This window comes from Diadema antillarum, unplaced genomic scaffold (genome assembly GCF_040938485.1).
Source record: "Diadema antillarum isolate AM-2024a unplaced genomic scaffold, OU_Dant_1.0 seq00000035_RagTag, whole genome shotgun sequence".
In the NCBI taxonomy this organism is placed as follows: domain Eukaryota; kingdom Metazoa; phylum Echinodermata; class Echinoidea; order Diadematoida; family Diadematidae; genus Diadema; species Diadema antillarum.
The window spans coordinates 420,125-434,725 of record NW_027271149.1 but is presented as its reverse complement, the minus strand read 5'-3'; the positions used below and the strand labels follow the sequence as shown (position 1 = coordinate 434,725).

General features: G+C 39.3%; 1 pseudogene; it reads left to right on the top strand.

Moving 5' to 3' along the window:
• The window catches only part of LOC139725348 (uncharacterized), a 71,180-nt pseudogene that overhangs the window by 43,972 nt on the left and 12,607 nt on the right, over positions 1–14,601 (top strand).

Below are 14,601 nucleotides of genomic sequence, written 5' to 3'. Positions count from 1 at the left end.
GTGAGATAGTGAAAAACCTCATATGAAAAATGAAAGAGCATGTAATTTTAAGAAGGATTCAACGTTTATTTGATGAAAATTGGTTTTCAAATGGCTGAGATATCCTAAAACGTGATGATAATAAAAGGCGACAGGCCCCGCCTTTTATTAGGATCTCTTTGTTTCACCTTGTTTTTGGATATCTCAGCCATTTCAAACCGATTTTCATCAAATAAACTTTTGCTACCCCTTAGAATTGCATGCTCTCTGACATCTCATAGAGTGGTTCCCGAATATCTCGCAAAACGTTAAAAGCTAAATCCTCACCTCAACCAGAACTGTACACACCCTTTAACTATTTTGTTTATTTATTTATTTATTTATTTATTTATTTGTTTATTTATCTATTTATTCATTTATTCATTTATTTATTTATTTATTGATAGATTGATTGATTGATTGATTGATTGATTGATTGATTGATTGATTGATTGATTTGTTTATTTATTTATTTATTTATTTATTCATTCATTCATTCATTTATTCATTTAATCATTCATTGTTCGAAGATTACCAGAGGACGGTCTGTCTTGCTCACAGGACGTGTCAAGATGGGAAGATCATACAAAGATCTAGTCTACTCGCGAGATGTTCCGTTCATTTTCTTGAAAAAATAAGTGCTTACGCGTGCTTTCAAACGTGACTAGTGTCCCTGTGCTGTAGTCACTTGTCGCTGCCAACGACTGAGCCCTTCCTCCGCCGCGTCAAAGTCTACATGAACGTAACAAGATTGTACTGTATCGAGATGTATATCTCTTACACACATGGTTTGTGAAAAGAAATGAACAAAAGGACATTCTGCAAGAATAGCATAAAGATGACAAATACTGCAAGCGTTATAAGTATACTGTCATATGTCTTCTTCTTCTGCTACTGTAAGTGCAAACTGTAGTACTATATCATAACTGCTACTACAGTCGCTATTACTAATGGTGATACGTTGTAAAAAAATAATGATAACGAATGTGGTTGCTGCATTGGTAGTAGTCGTAGCAGCAGCAGTAGTAGCAGTAGTGGTAGTCGTAGTGATGGTAGTAGTTGAAGTAGCAGCGGGAGCAGCAGTAATGGAGTAGCGATGGTGCTACTAAGAAATGGCAAAGAAGGAGAAGAAGAAGAGAAAAACTAAGATTCGTGGAATCTGTCGTTTCATCTTTACTCGTCATAGTCTTATGGTTCTTCGTCTCTTCTCTACGAATTAAGTTAAAGATGTGAAGTTGAGGTGTCGAGAGGGTTGGGCTGAAACATTCAAGGATGAGTCACTTTCTTCGGGCCTTCCCCAAGCACCACCCTTGGGTGTCGGCTAGTCCAATTTCCGCGCCTGATCGAGCCAGACCTGCAACTGCATCACTCGCACTCACGACCATTCTCCAAACTCGAAACGTCACAATGAGTGCATTTCGTCAGACAAAACAGATATTCTTCATGGTACAATGGGACAACGTTTTCTTACAAGACAAAATAAAAATAGAAATAAGATAAAATGTAGCAAACAAAAGACAACTGGGAGAAGAACACTATACCAAAGGAAACTGTAATGAAACGTCTAAACTGTGGACAAATTATGGAGATACAAGAGACAAATTCAGCTTAAGATATTCCTATATGGCAACCAGGTAGATTTTGCTCATTTTCTTTTGCATTGTGATGTCAAATGTCGCGTAATGATTTGGAGAGGGGGACACATGATTGCAAAAGCATAAGACATGGAAATTCCGTTTTTCCCTCTGTGTCTCTTTTTCCCGCTTTTTTTTAAATTAAAGTGAGTTTGCAAAATTTAGACTGACATTTCCATTGGATTTGAATCATACTTTTGTGATGATCTATCCCCCCCCCCTCCGCCAGAGATTACCAAAAAAAAAAAAAAAAAAGATAGCAAAGGGTAATAACGCTGAACAGCACCTGATGACAACATGGTTCAAACAGTAAAAAGGTTTTTTTTTTCCTTCTGACACAGGGGAGTGAATCAAATCTAAAAAAGAGCAGGAGTGGCGTAAAGACAATGAGTCGATGAGACAGGCATGGGATCCTTTAACTGGGTGGACCAGTAACAGGAGGTGACACTCTTTAACTTACTTGGTGCTCATGCGTCCTTAAGTTGACATGTTGTCATCACTTCCGGTCCGCTGTCTTGGTGACAGCTCCAGTATCGATCGGTGGTGAGTGAGGTTTATGGCAGAGGGTGTGCGACCATCGCTCACGCAGACGACATGTTGATTAGGGACGCGCGCTAACGAAAGTTGAATAATAAAGGAAAGCATCCACAGTTTCTTGTGTAAACAACAACAACAACAACAAAAAGAGATAAATAAGTATCGTCAGGCATTGACGCAAACAATTTCAAATTTTAAAGATTCGGGGAAGTAGAAATGCTCCAGAGTTAGTCCTTTTTTCTGTAGTCTTTGTAGCAGTTTCAAAGAACTTCCGGTATTTTATACCACAACATACTTAATTGTACTTATATTCAGTAACAGAAATTAAAGAAGAGATAAAAAAGATACATAAGATTTCTTGCACATAAAGTAAGTAATGTGGGCGACATAAATGAATAGAGAGAACAGAACAAAAGAAGCAAGAGCAGAATGTATAGATAATGACGATGCCAGAGGTGATGAGGAAGATGTAAAGATTATCATATTTTCTGAATAACGCCCAGAAAAGATTCTACAATAAGTTTCTTCATCGCAAATCGTCGAGTATGATAGGCCTACTACATCCAATATAATCATTATCTTTTCGTGTCATATAAAGTGGGTATAAGATAGATAGGTTTAACGTATACACATGATATTTTTAGTAATCTATTGATACCATACGGCGTCGGGTGATTCACATGACTTAAATACATACGATGGCTGTTGGTCGGGCAAAGTGACTTTTTTATAAAATTCGACAAACAGTTGATTCTTAAAGTAACACACCGCTTCCTCGTTCAAACTGACTTCCGGAAAGAGAATAAGATAAAGCGAATTGTTGAATTGATTCAACTTGGACATTAACTAATAAAACATTGAAATCTCAGAGCTTTGCATCTGATTATACGGAACAATAACATTGATCTTTGTGGACACTAAAACATGGACACTAAATTCGGCGATGATGTCATTACCCCATATTTCAATTTGTTAGTACCTGTACAAAATATATCTTTAAAATCATGTAATACTGTAATAAACAAAATTCGCTTTAATGAGGATTTGTATACATTATACATCATATACATAATATACATATTTGTAACTTTTGAGATTATGATATCATTGCCTTATTATTGCATATTAATAAAAAAAAGTGTGACTGTGATGAGGAAAGTAAGCATTGAGGCAAATTATTTACAAACTCCTGGATTCCATACCGTTCTTGTTTAATATCCTCATCAATTGACAGTCTATACCATTTTGATTGTGCTTGAAGATTATTGTTTCTCTTTAAGCAGGAGTCCGTATAAGCCACGGTAGCACATACCCCAGCCGACGCCTCTCACCACAATATACTACACGTAAGTAGTATTTTTAGATCAGCATAGACTACAGACCGATCTCCTATTAACGAATCACACATGACCTCATCTATCTTGTCTCCATTGAAAAATCTGGGTATTTATTTTTCACAAACATCCACCCCCCCCCAAAAAAAAAGAAGAAGTCTAGGCCTACTTATGATTGTACTTTATTATCATATACGACTTCATGTGTGTATTTTCATATTTTTCAGTTATGATTTAAAATGCCCACAGGAAAAAAGACAGGATTTATCATTAAAGCAAGATGATTTGCTGAAATAACTTTATGGATGTGTAATTCATTAAAGCAAGATGATTTGCTGAAATAACTTTATGGATGTGTAATTCAACAGAGACGATTTCGAATCCAGCCATCCGCGTTGCCATCCTAATCACTCACTTGATAATACTTTCCTGATTGCAATGTATAATTGGTTATTCACTGTGAATTGATTAAAGACGCAAGAGCATGCCTCATGTTTAGCCAATAAAAGAAAGTGAAACGTTATTAGAATCCTTCCAGAAATCAGTCAATATGTCACACGCATTTCCACAAGATTCCTTCTGTGAAAGAACACAAAACCTTCAACATTCACTGCGTGCCTTTAAACATGTTAGAAGCCATTAGCATCAAAGACATAATTCACCATTTGCAGATGAAACAAAAACCCAGCATTAGTGCTTTAAAATAGTTCCAACATGTGAGTTTGGGATAGAAACAACCACTGTAAAAATTTGAATCCGTATGATTAATGTTAAGTATTGTTAAATAGACAAAATGTGAACACTAGTTACAACAAAAGTTTTGCCAGACTAAACCGTCTACAGTTATGGTTTAATGAGAAAAATACCGATATCTCGTTATATTTCAGGTTTTAGTGCGAAAATTTTATATATGGTACAGGATGTTTTGTGATACAACAGACCTACACACATGCATCATATGTGATATCTTGAACATTTTTTAAATCACTGTTTCCAAAGGTAAACAGGACCTTTAATACGTCTTTTGAAAAAAAAAACTCAGAATGAAACAAGACCCAATTTTTCCTTTAAGGTACGAGAGCGAACTGCTTATGATGAACCAATTATATGTAGCAATGTGACTGCACCGCTGTCACTGTTCCTGTATTATTAGATCGCGTCAAGTATAATCCCGGACTCCGTGTGTGCGTACAGAGGGAGGACGCTGATAACGCGGGAAGGATTCTAAACCAGGCTTTAATACTCCTTAACCCGTTTAGGACGGTTTGATTTTGCTACAACACGCATTTCCCATAGACACCTGCCCGAGTATACTCGGGACTCGTCCTCAACGGGTTAAGCATGACAACATTATCTTGGGCTCATCCATTGCGTGATGAATCGTTGCGACGCCATGGATTGTGATCTTTAGCTTACGTGATGTGGAGGACGAAAAAAAAGGGGGGTGAGCTGAAGAGACATCGATAGAGAACGACATAAATTCAGGCAGACAGACTGCAAAGTTTTCAGAGATAGACAGTACAATGTATCAGAAAGATAGACATAGAGAAAGACAGAGATTTGGAGAAAAAAAGCCTCAAGAACATTTAATCCTCCCAAAATATCGCTTTAAAATTGTCCCCCAGTAAAGCTGCGTGGATTTGCAGCTTAATCCAACGCAAGGGACGAGGGTGGATTTATAATTCAGAAAGATACGTTTGATTGATGTAATAATTTCCTCCATATTTACAATCTCTTCCTGATTTTATTGTCACTTCGTTATTACAACGCTATTGCAGAACAGGAATTTAAGCGAGAAAATCAAAAGCTAGTGAAGTCTTCCTTTTTCATAGCCGTGTAAATAATAGCATAAAAGTATGATAGTACCTTCCGTGATATCATCAATTTTATCTAAAGTCAGCTAAATTAAGCATCACAACAACTGATGATGCCTGAATTAGATGGCTTTGAAATTATAGATTGCTGATTTCAAGGCAGGATTGTTTTAGGTGCGGGGCTTAGTGACTGCAGAAACAGGACTCGTTGTAAAACGATATATTTTTGTATAACAATCGTTGAATTTGTGAAGACCTGTGCTCACATCAGCAGGAAGTCAACCCAGAAATGGATGTCACAGCGGAATCTATTAATCCCCCAAAGAATGAAATCAACCATACAACCCTGGAAAGTTATATTTAGTTCAATGTGTCATCAGTGTCATTCAAGCGAGTAAACTCATGAGACATTGGTCTCGATTTTCATTTTATTTCCCATCAAACTTTTCTTCCTCTTCTTCTTTGGTAGTGCCCCATGTCCTTCACTATTGAGGAATATTGTAGTCATGAAATATGTTATTTCTGTGTGCAGGACAGGTGTAGTTCAGCAGTGTTCAAAGATCCAGATAACACATCGAGCATCAGTGTATAGTGCTGCAAATGATACGTACGATGGACTGTTAAAGGAATTGCAATTGAGGAATGTTGTCATATGCGATCTGCAATTTGAATTGATCAACACTGCGGGAGTAGATACTATCACAACACCACGTGCAATTTTGATACCTTCAACGAAGTTAGCTTCAATTGCAACCAATTCAAGTTTTTATCAGAATTCAAAACACCCTTCAAAACACCCTCAAAAATATTATTTCCAAATTATCATTTGTAAAGCTACTGGTCGTATTTACCGCATATAAGACATCAGCTTAGCTTTAAAATGTCATGCAAAGTAGCGCCAACTGATCAAAAGTCTCGTACGTAATAGAGAAAACCCTACAGCTGGCACGACGCAGTTGTGAGACCCTATGAGACATGAGTACAGTTGGTAAACCGAGGTCGGAAGTTGTTAGACCACACCTTTTACTCACCCTGACTTAAGGAGCTTATCCCCATAACCATCGTCGCGGAAACAAAGGAAAGACAGGCAACGAAAAAGACACCTCCTGTTATAAATAACATTCAGAGGAGGCAGAGGTGGGCTTGACGGGTGTCGAAATAAATGCCAGCGAATTTTTTTGATTAACTTTATTTAAGCTACCACATTTCGGGCTACTCTGACTGAATGAATAAGTGAAGGAATTAGTGAGTGTATGAAAAAAAAAATGAATCAATTAATAAATGAATTAAATGGACACATAGATTAACAGATAGATTAATATAGTACAAACAAAGAGTTAAATGAATAAGTATGTAAACAAATTGATGTACAGATAAAATGATAAGTAGATAAGAAAAGGTATACTCGCAAACAGGTTATTGTCATAGAAAGGTAGCATGAACAAGACGCAGCAAACACGAAAGCAAGAGGTAAAAATGTAAGTAATCCCTTCACAAGACTTGTCAGGCACTGTGAGGCCAAGAGACGTGAATACTTCGAAAACTTTATAAATGAAATTCGAACAGTTGAATCCCTGTCCTTACAACGGCTTAAATATTATATCTTTTTTTTTTCTAGGTATGAACTGCCAGGTAAACCGAGCGGCATACATGCACCATCGTTGTGTGCTTGAATGCTTGAATGCTAGTGCTTGAACATTTTCTCATCGGCAGTGATATGATTGGATTCCAGGCCCCTAATCATTCATCATCACAACCAAGGTCAAAACGATGGCGTTGATAACGAACACAGTCCTTGTCTGTTGTCAGTCACGCATCCAGAGCCACCTTTGGATAACATGCCCCTCAACTCTAGCCTATAGCGCGTCCTACATGCGTAACATGAAAGCTATCCATGTGAGCTCTGCAAGACGTTCCGCCGCCCATGCACTGATCTCTTACGTGAGATCAGTGGTTCCGCCAGGCGACGGATCATCTGTGCACGTTCTCACAACTAACAATGACCGAACACTACTGTCATAATTTGTTGCAGCAGGCAACTGCCTGAGCAGATGCATACAACTGTTGATAAGATTGGATTCCTAAATATATCGCGTGACTTAGCATCCCCCTTTTCCGCGCTTGTCCCTTGTACGATGTATGTTAGTCTTCACGTACCATTATGCTTTTAGGAATAAAACAAAATCACGATTGCGTGTGACTTTGCGGAGAACATTGTCGCAAACCATTTTGTCACGTGATCTTCTACATCCTCGTCGGAAGCAACCACCTCAGAGTGTATATGCTGGGATCTTTGGGAAGAACGGATGTGCTGAGAGGGAACACGTAAACGAGGGAAAGTTGAAGGAGCTTTGGGTAGATCTAAAGGTTTACTCGGGAGTTAGCAAACTATTTGAGGCATCCATATATACACGGTCCTTTATCTGCCTTGCGGATTCTCCTTCGTTGAGGTCATTCAGTTACCTTCAAGTTAACTTACAGGTGCTGCTAGCCCAGTATGAATCTAACACATGGGTGTGTTGAAACCATGAAGATTGATGGAAGTTTACTTTAAAACATCGTAAGGAGGGGGCAATATCGGAATCCCTTTGAACTGTGTCAAAGGAATATACCTAAATACGCATGGGTTAATGGGGTAGCTGGATCTGAACTTCCGACAGACAATGAGACAGCGAGTTGGGAAGGATAGAAAGCTACTGAAATTTGACACTGACATACGTCATATAAAAAAAAAAAAGGTCAAAGAAATTCATGCTTTAAGAAGAAGGAGGAGGAGGAGGAGAGCAAGAAGAAGAAGAACAACAACAACAATAACATCAACGACGACGACGACGACGACGATTACAGGTTCTCAGGCGATTACCCCCTGGACAATTACCCTAATCCTAATCCTAATCCTGAACCTAATCCTAACCCAAACTTTAACAATAAATCTAACCCTATAACCATGATCTTTACTCTAACCTTACCACTAACCAGTATTTAGCCGTGGGTAATTGTCCTCGGTAGGTAATTGCCCTAATACGTCCAGGACTATTAGGTGTGATTCTTTGCGACACCATAAACTCGAAAACCAACCAACATTCTGAACAATGAAAGAGATCTACCTGCGACTTCGATAAAAAAACTGCAAAGAGAAAGTGATTTAAAGAATACTGTAATATTCAACTTTAAAATGCAAAAAGCAAAGACATGATAGGTGTAAGTTATCCCCCACGCATACATACAGAAAGAGAAACAAAGCAAAAAAATAGATTCAGATCGAAAATAATTTCGTTGTTATTCAAATGACAGTTTTATGGAAACCTGAGCAGACATGCAGAAGGTGGCTAATGAGTTACACATGAAGAGTTTTATTGCAAAATGAGCTAAGCGCCATCTTTAAAAATTTCAAAGTAAGTCCATCATCAGATAGAGCAAAAAAAAAAAAACAACAACAACTCTCCAGTAATACCTCACTTGTAACATAACAAGGAATATTTAAGAAGTTATGATTAAAAATATCACGTAATTTCTTATTATCTTCGTTGTCTTTTAGCAACTTTAATCATAAATATCTCAATCTAACAAGAATGGAGTTAGCTCGTTTTGCAATAAAACTCTTCACATTCTAGAGAATGACTTCTATTCAGAAATGACGTGTCATATTGAAACGAGATATAATTATGTTAGAAAGAAAGAGAGGCGAACTATGTTCCTTGTACCCGATCATAACCGACAGTTGTGGTAACGGTTATTACAAAGTTAAATCACTCGCATGGTATGAATTCACAACGTAATTTGCCTTTCAGTACCTTGTATTGTTATTGGAACTCGAAGATCATTGTGTCTGAAACGCCGCAATCCATGTGCCTGCACTGATTGCGTTAAAAAATACGAATTAAAAAAAAAATAAAGCCATATTTTCCTAATTTCCGTTTGATCTCCGCCCCACCGCCCCCCCCCCCCCCCCCACCAACTCTTATAAACACTCAGGGATCGATGTTTTCTATTACATTTCATCCCTCTGTGGTCGTAATGGAATCGCATCTCTTTGCCGAATGATTCCTCTTGAATCGTGAGAAAGTCCCATTGTAATATCATATCAAAAGACCACCAAACCTTCTATACGACAATACCATCCTTTAATCGAGCATTTGCATAAGGAGACGCCCGTGGAAGTTACATCTAAGTTTAAACTCGGTGTTTCAAAACAGGAAGCAAGAAACGGTAACTTCCGATTTCATTTTTTTTTCCACAGAGGAACTCTCTCATCTTGAGTTGTTCTTGCTCACAGCTGCCTGAACAGCGGCGCAAACAAACATGCAACCCTTATCTTAGCTCATATCTCTCCCCTTAAAGTGCTGGCTTCAAGTTGGAGGCAAAAACAATGGCGTGTTTTTTTTACTCCGTTTAAAAAGTTGTAGCTTTCTCCCGCGAGTTCTGCATCAGAAACGCCATGCCACGAAGACGAATTATTTAACTGCTTGAATTCCATATATTCCATATTGTAGTTCTTTTAGGATTCACTTGTCTAGTATTCTGATATCTGAATATCTAAATTCTGAACTCACTGTGCATCGTGAACGATTGAAAATAACTGTAGGATCAGCGTTTGGGCGCTCATGAGATGAGCTGGAAGCAATGAAAATAAGGAAGCGCTGCGCAAATTTTTAAAACTAAGTTTAGGTAATTAGTGCTGAATAGGGCTGCGGTTAGGTTGCACGCGAGTGCGATAATTACGTCGTAAGAGGTGTGAATAGGTTTTCGAGAAAGGTTGATTAAGAAACGACCTTCGTGCTTCTTACCACCAGCTTTGAAGTGTGTTGTCTAATTAAGTTTCTAATTAAGTTAGATGTTACGCAGCACTTCTGAGCGGTTTTTTTTTAGCGTGTCTTCATGGATATTGATATATGACTTCCACGAAATCGATTGTATCGATTCAACTTGTTCAATGTCGAAATTGCAGAGCAGATAAATAATCAGCCAAATAAGGTTTCAAACAATTATTATTAATCAGTCAGTTAGTCAACCACATCAGCTCTGCTGAATCAAACGCATTTGAGAAGTCGCAAGACATTTCTAATACGTAATGTCTTTTCTTTATTTATCAAAAGGGTGATACACATTTCTTCTGAGGCATTCAATCACTATGTAGTCTATAATGATTGCATCATTTTATTACAACTTGGTGTTCTCGTTCTATTGTCGATGGATAAGGTAGAGAGAAGAGCTTCGCTTGCCAAGAGACTGAATTTAAGGACTGAGCACCAGTTTCATCGACTTTCCCACTTGGGGAAAAACTTATAATATGGAAACAGGCAAAAAGTGAAGAAGAAAAAAGGTGACGAGGGAAAAGGCTCACGAAAATTTCTTTAATGTCGAAGCGGACTTTCGTGATTAAGACTGTCAGATAAAAGGAAAGACGTGCATGACAACCCAAAAGCTGCAACCTTATTCTGCAGCAGACGCATAAACATGACTTTCAACTGACACTAAATCTATCAGGGTAGATTCATCCCTCAACATCATCATCACAGAAGGGCTTAAATTCCTTGCTTTGACCATGTTTCTTGGCACTGTAACTCTCGCAATCTGTGAGTGACATGAATATTGCATCCGGAAGCGCAATGAATGTCTTCCATTTTTTTCCGTTGATCTCCTGTTGGTGTCATCATAAAAATGACAAATTAAGGTGTGCAGACTTTTCGGAGTAAAATTAATGATGGATCATGGAGTGAGGCTAACTCCTAAGTGAGTATAATGGACAGTGCAAACCTTTGGCTAATATCAATCTCCTTGCAGTCGGGAATGAATATCTAGATGACGTCATTATGGACGAATTATTCATTCGCTTACCATGCTTACGATAAGTGCAATCACCCCTTTGGAAACCATGGGAACTTTGGGGTCAACTCAGGAGACCTATATTGTCTGCTTGTGTGCATGCCATTTTGACAGAGCTATGATATAATATGATATGATATGGCATGATCCTCAGAACTTACGGTTAAAGCGTCATCATTGCACAACGGGATAAACCCTCACACCAGCATCGCTTTGAGGATGCCAGTAACACAAGAGCACATCATCATGAAGGTTGCCTATATGGTAATGACCCTAGTCAGATCTCGGCCAAATGACGGAGGGTCGTTAACCACCAACGTTTATGGACACGCCAACAATCTTTATCTTTTTTTTTAAGTCAACATGAGTGGCAACTCCCAAGGGTAAAGTTGAAGGAAAATTAGTTTATTTTGATTTATTTCACTGTAGTGTCTCTTTTTTTCCAGAATGGGTTACAGGGCACTTCCTACAATTGTCAGTAACAATTATGTTCTTTCTTCTTTATCACGTTTACAGGAGCTGGGGGTGTCTCATAAAGCTGTTCGTAAAGTTACGAACAACTTACGATCAGTTCTGATGTGCTATACTTATCAGAATTTCCACAATTCAGCAAAAGAACTGATCACCAGTCGCTCGTATGTCATTCGTAACTTTACGAACAGCTTTATGAAACACCTCCCTGAACAGTTAAATAACCCATCCGCTTAACTTTGATGTCATACAAAGGAGAAAACTGTGATCAACTCCTACATTTCATTTATTATCTTATGCCATGGGTTGGAATAGTAGACAGGTGCTTACGCAAATGGGTCAGTGTTGTTACACAGCGGCAACTTTTACGCACTGACTGTATTCCATCACACATGATTGTGTAGGGAGGTACTGAAATAATGCACGAGTGTGTTTATATTTTCACCTTTGATATTTGAGGTAAATGACGGCGAAATAAGAGAAATAGTGATTTGCGTTCAGAAATTTGACAAGGAAGGACAGTCGAAACTTGCATGAATGGTGTGACATGAAATAAAATCACACGCAATTCTTGTTCGATTCCTTTCTCGGGTTTTTTTTATGGGGTGGGGGGTAGTGTTAACAGTGTCGCTTGAGGCCCGGATGTTTTTTATTTCGCCTGCTATATCCATCCAACTTGAGTCACGATGCTGCTTTTTGACGAATGTAGCTTTTTAAGTGTCTGTGTTTTCTGGAATCGGAGCCCCCTCCCCCCCCCCCCCCTCCTCCTCCTAGCTCCTCCTCCTCCTCTCTGAAATATATACCCTTAAAAGTAACACCCAAGAACTCACCCCAAACTCGCACACACTTACTCTCTAGAAAGGGGGCAGCAGAGTCCTTCCTCACCCCTATGAAACAACCCCAACCCTCTACCCCTGGAGTCCCTCACCTTCGCCGATCATGAGATACGCTTGTGTCGCTCCTGTCACCCTTTCATCTCAGAGAGGGGCTTGAAATAGGATTGCTTTTTTCTTTCCTTTTTTTTTGCCAACGCAAGGCAACTGCCTAATTTCTTCTTTCCGTGAGTGGACCGATGAATATTTGATCCATATCATGTGATAATCTAATCCCAATTCGCTATTTTTATTTCTATTTTCTCGTTTAGCTCTTATGCGCGAATGAACCTTGATGGCGCTCAAAATAAGTGACAATCGGCGTGGAGCCAATGGCACCCAGTTAATCAAGGAGAGAGAAGGAGCCCCACGCGAAGTACAAATGCCCATTCAATATGGATAGGAGAATGTTGTGCTCAATCAGATGAAACAGGTATCAACATGCTGACGTTTAAAAACAACAAAAATAAAAAGGGACAGAAAGTGACAAGTAGCACAACAGTCCTCGACCGTTTCAACTTTCGGATTCAACCATAATTCTCGCAGACAACCTGCGGCAGCGTTGTCACTTGCAGCGCCCAAGGGAGCGTGGTCCCTTAACAGAAGTAAAAGCAAATCAACTACGTACGTACATTCAAAGACAAAGAGTTATCCAAAGGAGGTGATATCTCCTTGGTTACCCAATGATGATAACGGGATTAATTGATGGCCATGAAAATAACTGCCATGTACCACCTGCTACCTGCAATGTGCTTTACAAAATGTCGAACGAACGAACAATGACAAAACACAAGACTCCATTATACAATGGCGACATGCCAAAGGCACCGTTGCATTCAAGATTTAGGTCAGAACTTAACATTTAGCTTTATCTTAACCCGATTTATGCCCTTGGCGTGTCAAATATAATGTTCTCTCCACTGACGTACATTAGATATGACAATGTAGCGGAGATATTCAATAAGGGATATTCTTTTTTCCCCTATTTCAACAAACTAATATTTCTCGAACACTTCGGAAAGTAGATAAAGATCTTGAAGGGCGTAGCGTGAGATGAAGTAACAGGCGTGGCGGTGACTGCGACGTTTGTCGCGCTCCTGGAGCGGCAAACTGGCGCGCACCTGAGCACCAGCTGAACGGTCGTGTGAAGTCAGTTCGTCTGTTCATCGCCGTCAAATAGAATAACAATGCGTCTTTTGGCGCCTTGCCGCCTCTAGAGTGTCTTATTCTACCCTTTTCTTTGCTTTCAACTCAGTGGATCTTCGTTAAAAGCTTTCTCCCTTCAGGGAGGTGATACCTCCCCGCTCCCTTCCACCGTTCTTTAAATCAATGTCTGATCTATCCATCGATCAATCCTTCCATCTATCTAGCTATCTATCTCTCTGTTTGTCTACCTACATTTCTATTAATTCATGTAGTAGGCCTACTAATCAATATCGTTGTTGTATCTATCTACCTATCTTATATTTTTTACGTTATGCTTCCCTCTTTTTGTCTTCCCTTACTCCATTATTTCTTGGTTTCTATAGTTACAGTCTGTATAGCATTGCGTTCTACAGTCCAAACGTACAATTTAGCTGGTATCTGTGGTTGTCATCAATAGCTTCTCCTCCTCCTCGTCCTCCTCGTCCTCCTCTTCCTCCTCGTCACCCTTCCCTCTTCCTTTTCCTTCTTCTTCCTCTTCCTTCGTTCTGAAACCATCTCTTCAAGTCATAAGGAGATAGCGTGCTTGCAACTTGCATCACTAACAGGCACAAAGATTACTTGCCATGTGTCCGTCAGCGATCGTCTTTCGTGGCGGACCGATGGGGTATAGCGACACACATTCACGCCCCTCAGCTGCCAATCCGACGTGATGGTTCATCATCAAGCGACACTGTTCCTCCAAAGTTGTTACGTCGAAAAAATAAAACGGAAGCGTCAATGTTGTGGGAGGGATGACAGATATGATTCCTTCCTTTCGTACATCTTCCTCCAAAACCAAGCCGCAGAGCGGGCCAGGCGCGTCATCAGTTTGCAATTTGTCAGAAGGATTTCTTTCTTTTTTTTGGGGGGGGGGGGGGGAAGGGGGCGAAATGCATGCTCCCGAATCGTT